The following is a 16,934-nucleotide window of genomic DNA, read 5'->3' as shown; positions in this document are numbered from 1 at the left end:
CGTTCGACCGAACAATTTTACTGGAGGAAGAGGAGAAAGACTATTTGACGCATGAAACAGTCTCCTTTTTAGAGCAAAATTTAGGCTCTACTTCTCTGGTCATAGTATGGGAGGCTTGGAAGGCCTTCATTAGGGGCTGCATTACAGGAAGGGCCTCATACAGGAGAAAGAAATATGAAGAGGGAATACGACATATTGAGCAAGAGTTGAGTCACTTAGAATCATTAGATCAGTTCCCTTAAGACAATCAAAAGGAAAAAACAGAATTAAAAACCAAGCTAGACATACTACTACAGGAGAGGATAAATAAAAGATGGCAGGCAAGCAAACTTGCTCACTTCGAATATGGTGAATCTGCAGGAAAATTGTTGGCCTGGAAAATTAAAGCTGAGCAATCTGAAGAAAAGTGGAAAATGACTCACTCTCCCCACCAGGGATCTATCCAGCAGTTTGCATAATAAAGCAGCAAAGGAATTAACAGCCAATCTGTAAAATCAAAAGACATCTTTATTATTATTATTATGAGGCTTCGTCGTCCAACCGTAGTTTTACAATTGAAAGAGGGAGCCTGCCTGAGCTTTCTCAGGCAGGCCTTTTATACAAAAAGTTTGCCCCTAGGCTCACATTCTTGCTGACGAACACATCATTGTAGGTCGCTCCCATGGTACCATAACAAAGCAGGCTATAATTATGAATTCCATTCTACTTGCCCAAACTGTCCAACCCATCTTCCATCATGAACATATGTCAAACTTCACATATTTTCCTGTGCAGGCCCGGTTGAGCTCACAATAGAACTGGTTTCCTCCCCATCATATAAACAGTCACCTCCCCATTGTAAAAGCCCAGAAGCAGAGAAACAGAGCCAGGTGTGGAAGATAGAAATGTAGGATAAGGGATGCTTGTGGGTCATAAACAGGCATGGCTACTGTATTTGGCCTTCTAATCTTGCTCAGGCCAATGTACACAACAAGTTGCTCAGATCTTTAATATAGATTGACTAGAGGGCATGGACTGGTTTGGTGAGGCCAACATCACGTAGGCAGATTCAGCCTGTTCAGGTCAAATGGGAGTCAGGAAGAACTCAAGCTAAGGAATACGTGTCCTTTAAGAATCATTGGCTCATGTATATGCCTATGTAAAGGGCAACAACTAAAATGGACGCTTGTTCACAACCTAGAGCCTGTGGGCTCAGAATGAATTTGCCAATAACTCCTGCATGCATCATTGTATCGTGATGAAAATACACAGGCATAATGTCCTGATCATTACCGGTCTATTGATACCAAATTCGTCGTGGTATGATGATATTTTCTGCACGAGTGTTTAGGCCTTGGTACACCATTATGGCAGGGTCCGGAATTTTCAGAACCACAGACGCTCCTTTTGCCCTTTATATAGGCAATAACCTAAACCCATGTCAGTCTGAATCTAGGTCTATACTTATCAGATCATCAAGGGTGTTGCTGTAGTATTATCTTACTACTTAGCAACTCTCTCGGGACAAGTCTTCTTACACACGTAGTGGTACAAAGGCCATATATGGCAGGACCAAATAGTGAACACCTCTATCTGTAGTACGTGGTATAAGATCACCCACCCAACAATTAGTGATGTTCTAGTGTTGATGTGGAAGCTGTACAGAAGGGTCTATCAGTAAACTCTGGCCTAACCAATGTATGTTCAGGTAAAATATGAAAGTCATGTGAAGAAACAGTAAAGAAAGAGTAGGTTGAGAAGTTGGTGCAGACGTAATATAATAACTAATAGAATACATAAAAGTATTAAAATAGAGAAAGTTATACCACCCTTAGAGAACAACATTCTATAATTTCGGTTTTTCATCTCTTGCTTTTCATCGTCATTCCTCAATACAATCTCCATTTTCTAATGTCGCTCACGCGATCTTGATAGAGTACTTCAGCTGTGATTATTAGCAGGTCATAGGGACACTGCAAGTCCTGCAGGCCTACTGCCACTACTCAGGTCACAAACTGAACCGTTGGTACTCCTACGTGACCCTGCAACTGGCAAATGGTAACCAATCAAAAATTTAACAAAAAACCATAATACAATTTCAGAAAAAGCAAGAGAAAAAGAAAAACAAAAGTCAAATGCAAAATACTTGCACAATCCTAAACAAAAAGCAAATCCTAGAATTTAATAACATTTTATATAGCTTCCTATGCATTTCAGTAATCTATTATATGTTCAAGTGAAACAGTGGCGTTCCTGATCAATGCTCTCAGATGAAAAAGGGATACACTTCCACAGAGAGACTTCATTCTGCTTTTACTAAACAGAATAGTACTTTAAAACAAATGCCAGCAAAGCAGCAAAAATTAGTTTCCAAACTCCAATTCTATGCAAGCTCACAGAAAATACCCAGAGTCCGCCAAAGCCTCTCATTGCAGGCTTCTATTGTCCATCAAATCCGCTTCCAGTGTCTTCTTCGCGTTGGGCCTCTTCAATTCAGGCTTTTTCATGAGAAGACAATACTGTTTAGTACGAGTGCCCTCCGGGCAAACACTCACAGCTCACTCGAAAGTCTCAATGTCTTAAAACAATGCACCAGTGTCTCTTCTCTGTGACACCTCAGGAAATGTGCTCTTCATTGATCAAGGGCACAAAACATCTTGTGCAGAAACAAGCACCACTGAGAATCAACCTCTCAAGATCAGTAACTCCTTTCAGACTCCAACACTCATCAATTAGTGTCAGAGGACGATCAAGCTGCTCTTCTCATGGGCACCGGAATGTAGTACCTTTTCCAAACTTGGATTCTCAGGTGCACTGCCTTTCTGCTGGAGCAAAGGGAAAAGAGGTGTGTGTGGGGAAAGGCCAAAAACTCAGGCCAAGGGGGTCAGGGGACCGCGCGCTGTCAGAGGTTCAAGCACATGACAGTTTGAACAAATTGCACAAAGTGGATGACAGTCCTGCCATCAAAAGCAGGGATCCTTCGCATCTTTGCACTGAACTTCTGAGGCAAAACAGAAAATCAGCTCCTTTTTTCTTTTCTTTTCACAACGCCTTCTGATGAAACAAATGGCTTGCTTAGGAGGTACCACTGGAGGCACGCTGATGATCGCTGTCCATGCTGATGACCGCTGCCCACGCTGCGAATTGCTGTTCACGCTGCTGATTGCTGTTCATGCTGCTGATTGCTGTCAGGAATTGCAGGGCCAAGAAGTCTGTAGTCGCCTGCCATGTTTACTGATGGGGAGTGGGTTTAGTGTTGATTACAGGTCTGCAGGGAATCACTCTTCCTTTGACTCTGGAAGATCCAGCAGGACCCTAGTGATGTAGCAAGTGTAACACAATTGTTAGTTTCCTTCAAGTCAGATATAAAAACAGTTAAGCAAGTGGCCTGTAATCTGCAAAGGAGTGGCAATACACCATGGGAACCAAAATGGATGCCCTCACACAGTGGCATTGTCTAATGGGGTACATTATTTAATGGGGTAAATACATATTCTCCTTAATGATGAAGCCTAGGTGTTCCTAAACTCCTTATCTAGAACATCTCAAATAGAGCAATGGCATAATACATATTATCAAGGACATGAAGAAAAGTCCCTTTTTAAAACAATGTGCATCAAGTGCGCTATGTAATACAAAGGCTAATGATCAACTGTGCAGACAAGAGGACAAGAACTAGAGAGTCCTGGTATCTGCATGATTAGAACACATCTTATTAAAAAATTGAAACAGCAGAAACAGAAGGGAACTGAAAAATTAAAAATAGACATAAAAATATGCCGTACTAAAAAGAATGTAAACTTGAGATATCTCCTATTGAGATGGAAAACTTGTATTGGGTCATTTAACCAGGCTATCACTATCCTGACAGTCAGTCTGAAAAAGACATTTGAAGTGGGCCTAAAGTAAATTCTTGAAAATTAGTCTCATCAATCAAAAGGGAATGTATGTGGAACATGAACAATACACCCATAATAATAAATGGGCTGACTGGTGAAAGGAAGATGGAGAAGGGAAAAAAAATGGAAGTAGGACACAACTAAAATCTTCAATAACTAAACATGATGCAACATTGGTCAGGGAAGAAGCAAAAAGAAAAATCTATAGGAAGGACAAGAGTTTGCTTGGGTGGCCTAAGGCATGTGACACAGCACCAAGAGCACGGGGATACATGAAAAGACCAATGTTACAGAATTTTAACTCTACCGCTGACAATCTATACCCTACACGATAATTCTAACTAATGTTCAGTTGTCTCTTCAGCGAAAAAAAATGAATCCATAGGCTTATTCAGGAATCAAAAAATGCGATCAAAAAAATGCGATATCGAAATTAGGCCACCTTTAGTCACGGATCTATAATTCCATCCTTAGGCCCAATCAAGGATACATAAATGCAGAGCTGCCTGTCCTTAAGGAAAAAGGCAGTTAAGTGACTAACAACGGATGGCAATCTATGATCCAGTATATCATTTTAGTTTTCTTTAAAAAATTATTACAGCCAAATTAGGCATACACTGGAAAAACTGCTGCCTTACTGCTCACAGTATGAGGTCCATATCTGTGAAATTTATCTTAATACAATATTCATCCAATTTTCTCAAGCCATAAGATATACTTGCTGTATATCAAGCACAAGGAAAAACAGCCCAGACAAACAAACAGCATATATGAATAAACGGTCATGCATAATACCATGGCACATGCCCTTCTTTTGACAGCAGGGCATCTGGTAATTGATACCCTGCAGTCAACTATAATGTCGCTGTGTCAAATAACGCGTTTCAGTGGACCAAATGTACAAATGAAACATAAACACACACATTTTTTCTTAAAGAAATTACGCAAAAAAAAACATTTCTCTTCAACCAGCCAACTCACGTGTCTTGTGAATTAATCCATGAATTATCTGTAGGAAGAAGCAGAAAAGATACACAACACACACATTTCTCATAATACAACATAAATTTTAACCCTTTTTATCAGACTACAAAACATGGCACAACGTGACATACAAAAACTTTTCATTACTTACCTGTAACCTATTTTCCATGTACCTTGCAAAAACGCGCATTCTCACTCAGGCCTAAGGCCTTTAAGTTGCAGAACTTTGGGGAAGGGCTTCTACTTATTGCCTATCTAAAACTCAATGTAACACTTCGTTTTTCATTTTGTCAAATAAACTTAACTAAAAAAAATTCGTTCCTAGCATGGAGACACACATATACCAGTTCTACAGATCATTTAGCAGAATGTTTGATATTTGTCTTCTCAAAGAAATCACTTTTGCATTTGCCCTTTTTAAATCATGTTCCTTCATTTTACACAGTGCTTAATTTGTAAGACATGAAGTGCAGGTGCTACAATTTTGCATGAGGAATACTTTTCCTATTTGTTTATTATCTCAGATGTGCGCTTTTAACGCAGATGTAATGTGAATGCGGCAAATGAGAACAAGCCAGCCTGCAATGAATGAAGGTTACAGATTTAAATCATATACCATCAACTACATCTCATATAAAGCGCTTGTGTGCAGCATTTTGAAAGCAACTGGGAGCTATGCAAACCACGTGTGGGCTGTACAATCCTTTAGGGTACTGACAAATGAGGCTGCAGTTTTACAAATTAAATAGTGTTCCTTTTATTATTATTAGCGGGATGCAATGCTGTGTCAACCCTGCCGTATTTCTAATTTGAGATAAATGTGTTGATGACATAATTTACCAAACAACAAGCGTTTTGTGGGAACATGCTGGAGCTATTATTTATTCTTTGGCTAAAATGCAATCATCATTGCTGTACATATGCCTTGCATCCTCTGCTCATTTTAGTTCAAAAAAACAAAAACCCCATCCCAGCTAATGTCAAATTTGTAACACTTTAAGAAGACACTTTTAAACAAGTCAGGCTATTCAAGTGACCTCAGGTCAGGACCGTGGCATGGGCAGGGATTTAAATACAAAGAGGCAGCTGATGCATGCTTAACCATGTCATGCTGCATTCCACAGGCAAGGCCCTAATTAAAAGGTCACAAATGTCAACAAGACAGCCTTACAAGATAACATCTCAGCCGCTACTGCTGGAAACACGTTATACAGGTTCTGCCAGTCCCCTGCTCCTGGTAACTGAAGCTGACAAGGCCAGTAGGTTTAACCACTTCCACATAACCTGCAATATTTCACTATATTTAAAACAATTTCTATGACACATTGACTCGCTGAATCATAAGAAGGCACAACCTGCAAACATATATATTTTAAGATCTAAATGTATGTATTTACTAAAGAGACACTTTAAAAAGGGCCCTGAAACCATTTAAAACAGTCTATTTATCTGAAAATCGACTTTTGCATTCTGGATACTAAGAAATAAATATCTTACAATTTTTTTTCATAATGGGTATTACTAGAATGTCTAATACCAAATTTAGGAGTCATACATTTGAAAATAATTATTTATACCTTATAGAAATGAGCTTGTTTGCGCCTAGGGTAAGGGAAATTGCGCACAGAAGTGTTTGGTCATTTTCGTGGTACAACGTAACTTAAATCAAACATTTTAATGCTAGGGGGTCATAGTATGAGTGTTAAGCTTCACAAATATTAAAAAACGATTTTTGTAGCACTTTGTTTTTAATAATTATTTTTCATAATTAATAATTTTTTCCTCCTAATGAAGCCTAATTATTGCTATTTGTGACTGTTCTACATGTAAAACGCTCACTACATCCCTAGCCTATTATTTAGATACATATTAACACACAAGCCTAGGCGCAGCTGCCTAACTGGGAATGCGTGAGATGATTGCGCCACATTTATTTAAAAAGGACTGTTTGCAAAATTCCACCACCCGTGTTTAACTAGAGAGGTGCTGGCTGAATGATTAGATATACTGCAGCTGAAAAGACTTGGCTGTGAACATCTAACACTGTGCGTCTAAAGAACAGGCAATTTCGTTTTTTCATTTTTTTTTTCTTTGGAGCCTTATTTACATCTATTGAAGGTGACCCATACACATACATACATTGAGCTCATTCCAGACACAAAACAGAAGGGGGGTCAAACACTCAGGACACACAAAGCAGCGCGCTCTAAACATTTCTTGTAAATCGCGCAGTCGCAATTTACAACAAAACCCACAAACAACATAGACATTTAAACACACATTTTAACCCATAGGTCAACACTTAGGACAGGAACAAGGAACAGCCTACGGACTGTCTTCAAAAATAACCTGCCAAAACTAGTTGTAAACCATATTTACAACAAAAACGTTTTAGTTCCTATTTTTTTTTAAATTCTTCAACAGATTTCCAGAGGGCTGCAAAAGAGACAGCCTCACAGACCTTTAAAGAGAGCTCATAAATTGGAGTTCCAACTGGAGGTATCAGACGTGAATCCTCCAACCGGGAATCCTTTGTTGCAACCTAGTCAATACTAATACAAAACAAAATACCGCGACCAGGCATCTGCGCTCACTAGTCGGGTTTCAAACTTCATGGGGCTATCTCCAACGATATACACGCAAATGTACGTGACCCACGGTTTTTGAATACTGCAGTGTTCAAATAAAACCAAGGAACCAATACTGAGGAAGATTATACAAAGATAATCTGAACCACAGCAACCAAAAGCCTACCAAATGAACCAAATGTACCGGTACCCAAACCAAAACGTCACATTTCTGCGACCAATAAATAACCAAGGACTGCGTCACATTTCTGCGACCAATAAATAACCAAGGACTGGGAGCGACCCATTTTTATTCTTCAACTAAAACAGATGGAGAAAATATCTCTTCAACTGCCTATACAAATTGCAATTTGCATATACACAAATATTTGTCCAGATTATAACTGTCAATTCCCCACTGCACTAACAGTCTGTTTAAAAATACTTACAGCAAAAAAAAAGAATGGGTTCCTTAGTCAGGAGTGACATCTTTAGGAGAGTTTTAAGTCAGAAAAATCAAAAAAACATACTAGGCCACAGAGACAGATAATCCCCCAGAAAACCCTGTGCCCAGAGTACCTCTTTTTGGTAGAATTCTGTCTTGTATTCCCCAGCAGTTCCTCCATCCTTTGACAAAATACTCCTGTAGATAACCACTCCATGATAAGGCCCCGAGTTGGGCAGCCAACTGAAGAAAAGTGGAAAATGACTCACTCTCCCCACCAGGGATCTATCCAGCAGTTTGCATAATAAAGCAGCAAAGGAATTAACAGCCAATCTGTAAAATCAAAAGACATCTTTATTATTATTATTATGAGGCTTCGTCGTCCAACCGTAGTTTTACAATTGAAAGAGGGAGCCTGCCTGAGCTTTCTCAGGCAGGCCTTTTATACAAAAAGTTTGCCCCTAGGCTCACATTCTTGCTGACGAACACATCATTGTAGGTCGCTCCCATGGTACCATAACAAAGCAGGCTATAATTATGAATTCCATTCTACTTGCCCAAACTGTCCAACCCATCTTCCATCATGAACATATGTCAAACTTCACATATTTTCCTGTGCAGGCCCGGTTGAGCTCACAATAGAACTGGTTTCCTCCCCATCATATAAACAGTCACCTCCCCATTGTAAAAGCCCAGAAGCAGAGAAACAGAGCCAGGTGTGGAAGATAGAAATGTAGGATAAGGGATGCTTGTGGGTCATAAACAGGCATGGCTACTGTATTTGGCCTTCTAATCTTGCTCAGGCCAATGTACACAACAAGTTGCTCAGATCTTTAATATAGATTGACTAGAGGGCATGGACTGGTTTGGTGAGGCCAACATCACGTAGGCAGATTCAGCCTGTTCAGGTCAAATGGGAGTCAGGAAGAACTCAAGCTAAGGAATACGTGTCCTTTAAGAATCATTGGCTCATGTATATGCCTATGTAAAGGGCAACAACTAAAATGGACGCTTGTTCACAACCTAGAGCCTGTGGGCTCAGAATGAATTTGCCAATAACTCCTGCATGCATCATTGTATCGTGATGAAAATACACAGGCATAATGTCCTGATCATTACCGGTCTATTGATACCAAATTCGTCGTGGTATGATGATATTTTCTGCACGAGTGTTTAGGCCTTGGTACACCATTATGGCAGGGTCCGGAATTTTCAGAACCACAAATCCAGAAATTTTATTAAAGAAGTGAGGGTTGCTGGAGAAGCTAATAACAGGTCAACAGACTCGGCCATAGGGGAAGCCTTCAGTGAGTTCTTCCAGAATATATACACGGAGGAACTGAATGTTAATGCAGATGAAAGGAATGAATGGCTGAATAATATAACTCTCCCGGAATTGGAGGGCACCCAAACGGAATATATAGAAAAGGATATAACGGAATCAGAAGTCTCTAACACCATTAAGCAACTATCACAGGGCAAAGCCGCGGGACCAGATGGTCTCCCCGGAGAATTATATAGGATGCTTAATTCTACGCTTACCCCAGTCCTTACGAATCTTTTTAATGATATAATGGCTAGAGGGCTAGCACCTCCAAGCTCCTGGGGGGAGGCAAATATAGCCTTAATATTAAAAGCAGGCAAGGACCCAGCCGAATGCGGATCTTATCGCCCAATCTCGCTTCTCAATAATGATTACAAGATTTTCACCTCAATTTTGGCTGCGAGACTGGGAAGCGAGATTGGGTCGATCATCCACTCTGATCAAAAGGGGTTTATTAGAGGCCGGCAATTGGCTGATCTAACCTACGATCTGGTGGGTGCCACGGATATTGCCTCAACTTTCAGTCTACCCCTCGCCATCATGACCCTCGACACCACTAAAGCGTTCGATAGGGTAAATTGGGAATACCTAAATTTAATAATGAATAAATTCCATCTGGGACCCAAATTTTGTAGGACCATAGGCTTATTATATAATAACCCTAGAGCATCCCTATTAATAAACGGCACACGAACCACTCCTTTTAAAATCAGCCGAGGAACAAGGCAGGGCTGCCCCCTATCCCCTCTCCTCTTTAATCTATATGTTGAACCGTTCGCACAATCCATTAGAGAGGACACCAATATTCCACATTTTACTTTCTCAGGCTGGGAAAAGAAGATCGGCCTCTATGCCGATGACATACTCATTTATACAACTGATCCTACATTGGCATTCCCCGTAATTATAAAGAAGGCGGAGATTTTTGGGAAATTCTCGGGTTATGAAATTAACGCAGGAAAAACAGAAATTATGGTTTGGAATATTCAAAATCTTCAACTCCCGGTAAAATCATCAATGAGGTACCTGGGAATTACAATAACTAAATACCTAGAGCATTTGGCGCAAAACAACTTAGCTCGTATTTCCCGAGAATCCCAAATTTTGATGAAAGCCTGGTCCTTCCTCCCACTTAACATCTATGGGAGAACTAGCTTGATAAAAATGAGTATTCTCCCGAAATTTACTTTTATCTTTAATTCCATTCCGCTAGTTTTTGACACTAAACAGCTTGCAAAATGTCAGCAGAATATTAATTCTTTCATTTGGGGATATAAATACAGCAGATTAGCTTGGAAAAAATTGAGAAGGAGAAGAGAAAAAGGAGGGCTTGCATTGCCAGACCTGGAATACTATGCTTGGGCATTTCATTTGACCCATTCTAGGATGTTACTTAAGCTCCCCTGGGAAAATGCAAATGGGCTTATGTACAAGGCAATGCTATTGGGTTCGGACCTCCCAGTGAATGGCTTTCTCTTCAAGTTCGGCCACCAGAAGTTTTTCAAAAAAATTAGGTTAAAGACACTACTGAGTAGCTTGAAAGAGTGGTCTCAAATAAAATTTAAGGCCGGGATAGGATACTTATCTGAGCATGCACCAATTTGGGATCTACCTGGATTAGCATCACAAGAGGTCAATACAGTTAAAAAAGTCCTGCTAGACGCAGGGATCACAAAGTGGGGAGATATGTTGACGGAAAGATCAATCATGGACTGGGATATCTTCAAGATAAAAGTAACATCACCACTCTCCTGGATAGTATATTTACAAATAGGAAGCTGGATTCGGACTCAAATTAAGAAAAAAGGAATGATAGGAGAGGAGAGTCCTTTAGAAAATATCCTAGTTGAAAGACCTGCGGGAAAAAAGGAAGTTGCACTCTTCTATTGGCATATTATAGAGGATGGAGAGCGAGATTCCAACCTCCCGGAAAAATTATGGGGCGCAGAGGGAGAACCAGATAGAGAAGTTATTTGGGAGGAATCTTTCACCCTCCTTTACAAAATCATCAAGCCAGCATGGTTGAGGCGTAACCATTTCTTCACACTCCACAGAGCGTATTACTCTCCTAAAAGGCTGTCGAAATTTCAAACAGGGAAGTGCTGCTGTAAATGCTCTTTACCAGCAGCCTCAGACCTTCATATGTTTTGGGAGTGTCCGAACATTGCCACTTTTTGGTATGAAGTCAGAACAACACTCAAATCTATTCTTGGTATCACTATCCCGTGCTCATGGTCTTTAATTATTTTCGGATTAAACCACAATATTAAGGGATTAGAGAGAGATTTTTTGTTTTATGCCATCTTATTGGCAAGAAGAGAAATTTGTAAAAATTGGGTTAACATAAATCCCCCAACACATGCAGAGTGGCTGTTTTCACTTTATGCAACATCAAAGCTGGACTTATCGAGAACATGCAGCCCTCGATCACTTAAAATTTGGGACCTTTTGATCGATTGGAGGAGGGATAGTTAGATAACCCGGGGTTTTTTGGGTTTTTTTTCCCCCGGGTCCGGTGATTAGGCCTAAAAATCTCTCTGTCCTAAAGGGTGGTATCGTACAGTTACAGGACAACTGGCCGAACTGGTCCGAAGGGAGTATGTCCGTCCAAGCTCTGTTGGCGACGTGGAGGCTGACTCTCGGGGTACCTGGAGCTCAGCTTTGGGCACCGAGGTGCCACGGGGGGGTCGGTCCTCGTGTCTGAGAGGATAAGAGCATAGTTGGATCGACTTCTTGGCTAATGAGGACAAAAAAAAAAAAAAAAGGCCCTTGTTTGGTGTAGATTTACCTCTTTGTAAACTTGTTGTTTTCTCTATGAGAGTATTTATGTTATCATATATGTCTGGATCAAGACGCACCAGGAACAATGATATTGCCAAAATGCATAAAGGGTTACTGGGGACATTTCCTCATGCTCCATTATGTAGCTGTAGTATAGAATATGTACTAGACATTCACCCAAGTAGATAGCACTTAGTTTTAAACCAGTCGAAAGTACTCCACTTGGGTAGATATCTTGTGAGAAACTGTGGACTCTTGTTTGATGAAGTTGCAGGTGCAGTTCCTTTGTTGTTCAGTCACTCACACAGCTACAGACAAATCCACACACATACTTAGATACTCACTCACTCACGCAGTCACACACCCAGACACATCCACTCAGTCACTCATACACCCTCTCACACACCCACTCACAGACATACTTAGACACTCTCACATGCACTTATAGACCCACTCAGGCACTCATGCACCCACTTAAAGAACCACAGAGCAACTCATGCACCCACACATAGCACTTTGACACCTCTGGGTAACTGTTCATGATCAATACATTTCAATAACATAACACTCACAGACCCATTCACAGACCCACTCACAGACCCACTCAGACACTCATGCACACACTCACAGACTACATTATTTTCTCACGGAGGGACTCATAAACCCACTCAGACATTCTAACATCCATTTACAGATGTACTCAGACGCTCATGCACATACTCAGACACCCACTCACTCACAGACTCATTCAGACATGCAGGCACCCAGTGAGACACACCCAGACACACTCACACACTCACTGAGAGACCCAATCAGACACTTTCACACCCACTAGTTACAGGGAAGTTATAGTTAGGAATTAGCATTGCACAACCCTTAGAAATTCACAGAATCAAACAAACAATACAATTCAAAAGGTTGTGATGACTTCTACTGGGTGTAATGAACCAACATGGCTTCAAAGGCACTGTTATATAGTCCATATTCCATAGCATTAGCCCATACAATACTAGAAAGTACATTTTCAGCCAAGCACAACCATTCAATCAACATTGGAGTCCACCTAAACCCCAACATTCCTTCTTGGCTTCATTGGTGGAATCTATTGCTTGGGTACATATTCCCACCTTATTTGTATCCATAAGACATATTTATTTATTTATTTATTTATTTATTTAGTAACATTTATAGAGCGCGTACAATTACCCGTGGGCGTCTCGGCGCTAAAATGCAATGCTGTCTCAACTGATCCGATTGTCCAGAGGCATGATTTACTGATTGAATAACCAGGTCTTCAGTTTTTTTCTAAACTGAAGAAGCGAGGGGCTTGTTTTTATGTGGTTTGGTAGGGTATTCCAAAGTTTAGGGGCCGCAATTGAAAAGCGGCGGTCACCCCAAGAAACTGTTCTACTGCGTTGAACCACAAGTTGATTGAGTGAGGTAGATCGAAGTGTTCTAGGCGGGTTATAGGGAATCAGTTGCTCTTTGAGGAACTGGGGTCCTTGGTCCTGTAATGTCTTGTAGACTATGCACAACGATTTAAATTTTACCCTGTTGTGGATGGTTAGCCAGTGGTAGCTTTTCAGCGTATCCGAGATAGGTGCAAATTTGGGTTTTTTGGACAGTACGCGTGCCGCCGCGTTCTGCACGGTCAGCAACTTTTTGGTAACTTTGTGCGTTGAGCAAAAGACCGTTACAGTAGTCCAACAATGTCAATACCAGGGAGGTGACTAGCGTTTTGGCTGCTGAGTCTGGTAGATAAGGCAGGATTTTTCTCACCATTCTGAGCTTAAAATGGGCGTTGGTCGCCACCTTATTTGCGTGGGCCATGAGATTAAGCTGGTCATCGAATGTTACTCCTAGGTTTCGGACTTTGACCGTGGGGCAGGGAGGAGTACCTAGGGCCGAAGGCCACCAGGCTGCAGACCATACTGGCAGCAGGTTACCGAAGATAACTACCTCCGTTTTATCGGAGTTGAGCTTAAGGCAATTTTTTGCCATCCACTCACCGATAGCAGTCATCCCTCTTTGGAATCTCTCTGCCACCTCCTGGCCATCACCCTTTATGGCCACCACCAGTTGAGTGTCGTCGGCGTATGAGGTTAGGCTCATCCCGTATGCTTTGATGACACTGGCAAGGTCCGACACATATATATTAAATAGTGTCGGACTTAGGGATGAGCCTTGGGGAACCCCACGCGGTAGCGACAGATCGGCTGATTGGAAGGGGCCCAGAGTAACCGCCTGGGTTCTGTTGGCTAGGAAGGAAGCAAGTAGGTCCCTAGCAGTAAGCTGAATACCCATCCTTTCGACACGGTCGACCAAGATCTTGTGGTCAACCGTGTCGAAGGCTGCTGACAGATCAAGGAGAACAAGCAAAGCTGTTCCTCCTTGATCGCGGATGACTCTTATGTCATCAGCTGCTTTGATGAGGGTGGTTTCCGTACCATGATGCTTACGGAAACCGAACTGAGTGTCATCCAGCAGGTTGTGACTTTCGATGTAGGCCGATAGCTGCTGATTCATAGCCTTTTCTGTGACTTTGGCCAGAAAAGGGAGGCTCGCTATGGGGCGGTAGTTTTTTAGTTCATCTTTATCTAGACCGGGCTTTTTGAGCAGGGGTTTGATCAGTGTGTTTTTTAGTGAATCGGGATAAGTTCCAGATGTCAATATAGTGTTACAGACACAGGTGATAATGGGGATAATTGTGTCTGGCACCGTAGCGATCACAGAGGTCGGGCATGGATCCAGTGCTGAGCCAGCTTTAATCGAGGTTACTATGCTCTTGATTTGGTCAGTGGTGAGGGGTTTAAAACTGGTCATGGTAATTTTAGGAGTGATCATGGGGATAGTAGCACTACTGCTGGACGAGTCTGAGTTAAAGGTTTGGTAAATATCATTGACCTTTGCGAAGAAAAAATCCGATAAGGCATCACATAGTGCTTGTGATGGGGGTGGATTAAGATCCGGGGTATTTCCAGAGAGAGTTTTGGCGAGGTTATATAACTGTTTACTGGAGTTTTTCGCAGTCTCTATGTGGAGTGTGAAAAAATGTTTTTTTGCTGCTATTATCATTGCTTTATAAGTCGCAAGGGCTTTTTTGTATTTTTCCTTATTTTCGTAGTCGTAGGTTCTTCGCCAGTGCCTTTCCCTATTCCTAGTTAGTTGTTTTTGGATTTTTAATTCTTTTGTGTACCACTGAGCTTTAGGCAAATTTCTATTTCTTGAGATGGATTTGGTAGGTGCCAGCTGAGTCGTGGCTTCGCCCAGCCAAGTCTGGAATTGGTTGGTTGCAATATTGGGATCGGTGGACTGTTCCGGGCTGGTGTTATTCAGAAGCAATGATAGGTCATTGGGGTTAATGTCCTTCCATGCTTTAAACGTGCCGGTTTTCGAAAGAGCAGCCTTTTTTTTCCGCGGGATTTTAATGGTGAGGCTGCTAAGAATGACTGAGTGGTCTGTCCATGTCATGGGGAGAACCGAGGTTATGCATAGTCCTTCCACATTAGAAAATATTCCATCCAGCGTGTGGCCTGCCTGAGCGGGTAGGGGTTGTGACCAATTGTCTGAGGCCCATTATTTCTAAATCTGATATGAGGGTAGTAGTATCCCTTTCGCTGAGTTGCTCCAGATAGAAGTTGAAGTCGCCCATAATAGTAATGGAGTCTTCTGTGACTATAGACTCAGTGATATTGCTTAGATTAGCAAGGAACGCAGATCTGGTCCCCGGGGGTCTGTAAAGAAGTATTCCCTTGAAGTTATAGGTGGAAGACAATTTTATAATAAAGTGCATAGCTTCGCATGAGATAGTGGGAATCTGTGAGAAGCGGACCTCGAATTGGTCTCGTGCTATGATGGCTATCCCACCTCCTTTCCCTTTGGGCCTGTCCTGCCGATAGGCGCTGTAACCTGAGGGAACTGCCGTTACATAGTCAGGGGCAGACGCCTCGTCGGTCCATGTCTCTGTGACGTAGAGAACATCTAAGTTGAGGTCGCTGATGAGATCGGCTATTTCCTGGCAATGTTTGCTCAGGGAGCGCGCATTAATGAGTGCCATGGAAACGTGTGTGTCACTCTCAAAAACTGAGGATTTAGCAGCGATAGTGGGGTTAATAAACACGGGCACGATGTTACACTGTGGGCATTGTGTTTATTTCTCCAGAGGCAAGATAGATAAATCGTATTTTGAGCAGAGCGGGGCGTGAGAGGGACAGATCTCCAGAAGCGTACTACGGCTGTATGAGAGAGGTGGGGCAGGGGTTGTGGCCCTGGGCCCGGTCCCGGCGCGGACGGACGCAGACGGGCTTGCCTTTGGCGCACCTTCGGCGCGCCACCGGCGCGCCTGCTGCGCCCGCCCGCTGCGCGGACGGGCGGTCCTGTTGTTAAAGTACATGATTTGGGCGGGACGGGAGGAGGGTGGGAGGGGCGCAGAGCTATCGGCCAGCCTTCCCAATTGAAGATGGCGGCCAAAGTAATGTAGATAGCTTCCCTGCGCCTCAATACAGCGGCGCTGTGGGAAGGGAGTTTGTTCGAGCCTCGGCGAAGTAATCCCGCCTTAGGGGCTGACAGGAATCTAAAAGCGCACCAATTAAAATATATTACAAGGCTTTAAAAACAATTCGTGTCTCAATCGTTTAATAGCGTTTCTGGTAGCAAAAGGTGCAAGTAAGCAAAACAAACCTCCGGCTTCCGCCTCAGAGGGAAACAACAAGCAATGTCCTAATTATCATCATGGCCCGTGTTCGATTCGATACATTTGACACATACATTCACATCTCTTTTATTATTCCTTATAACAATGCATTTCCATTATTGCATTATCCCAAAGGGTAAAGTGACAACAGCCTTTCTCTCCAATATATTGCACATGATTCATACTTCATATTGCACAAGCATAATTATCAAATACAAAGCATCAATTCACATTAATGATTGCTCAACAGATATTGCAATAT

The 16,934-nt window shown here is 42.0% G+C and overlaps 1 long non-coding RNA gene across 1 annotated transcript; it reads right to left on the bottom strand.

Moving 5' to 3' along the window:
• Window positions 1–489: 489 nt before the first annotated feature.
• Window positions 490–9,083, bottom strand: LOC147725960 (uncharacterized). The gene is made up of 2 exons (XR_015309254.1): window positions 8,009–9,083; window positions 490–3,294 (listed from the first exon to the last, which is right to left on the bottom strand). It is a non-coding gene; the product is annotated as an uncharacterized LOC147725960 (long non-coding RNA).
• Window positions 9,084–16,934: the final 7,851 nt, after the last annotated feature.

The sequence above is a fragment of the Lissotriton vulgaris genome, chromosome 3_1 (assembly GCF_964263255.1).
Source record: "Lissotriton vulgaris chromosome 3_1, aLisVul1.2, whole genome shotgun sequence".
Classification (NCBI taxonomy): Eukaryota; Metazoa; Chordata; class Amphibia; order Caudata; family Salamandridae; genus Lissotriton; species Lissotriton vulgaris.
This window is presented reverse-complemented; position numbering and strand designations above follow the sequence as displayed.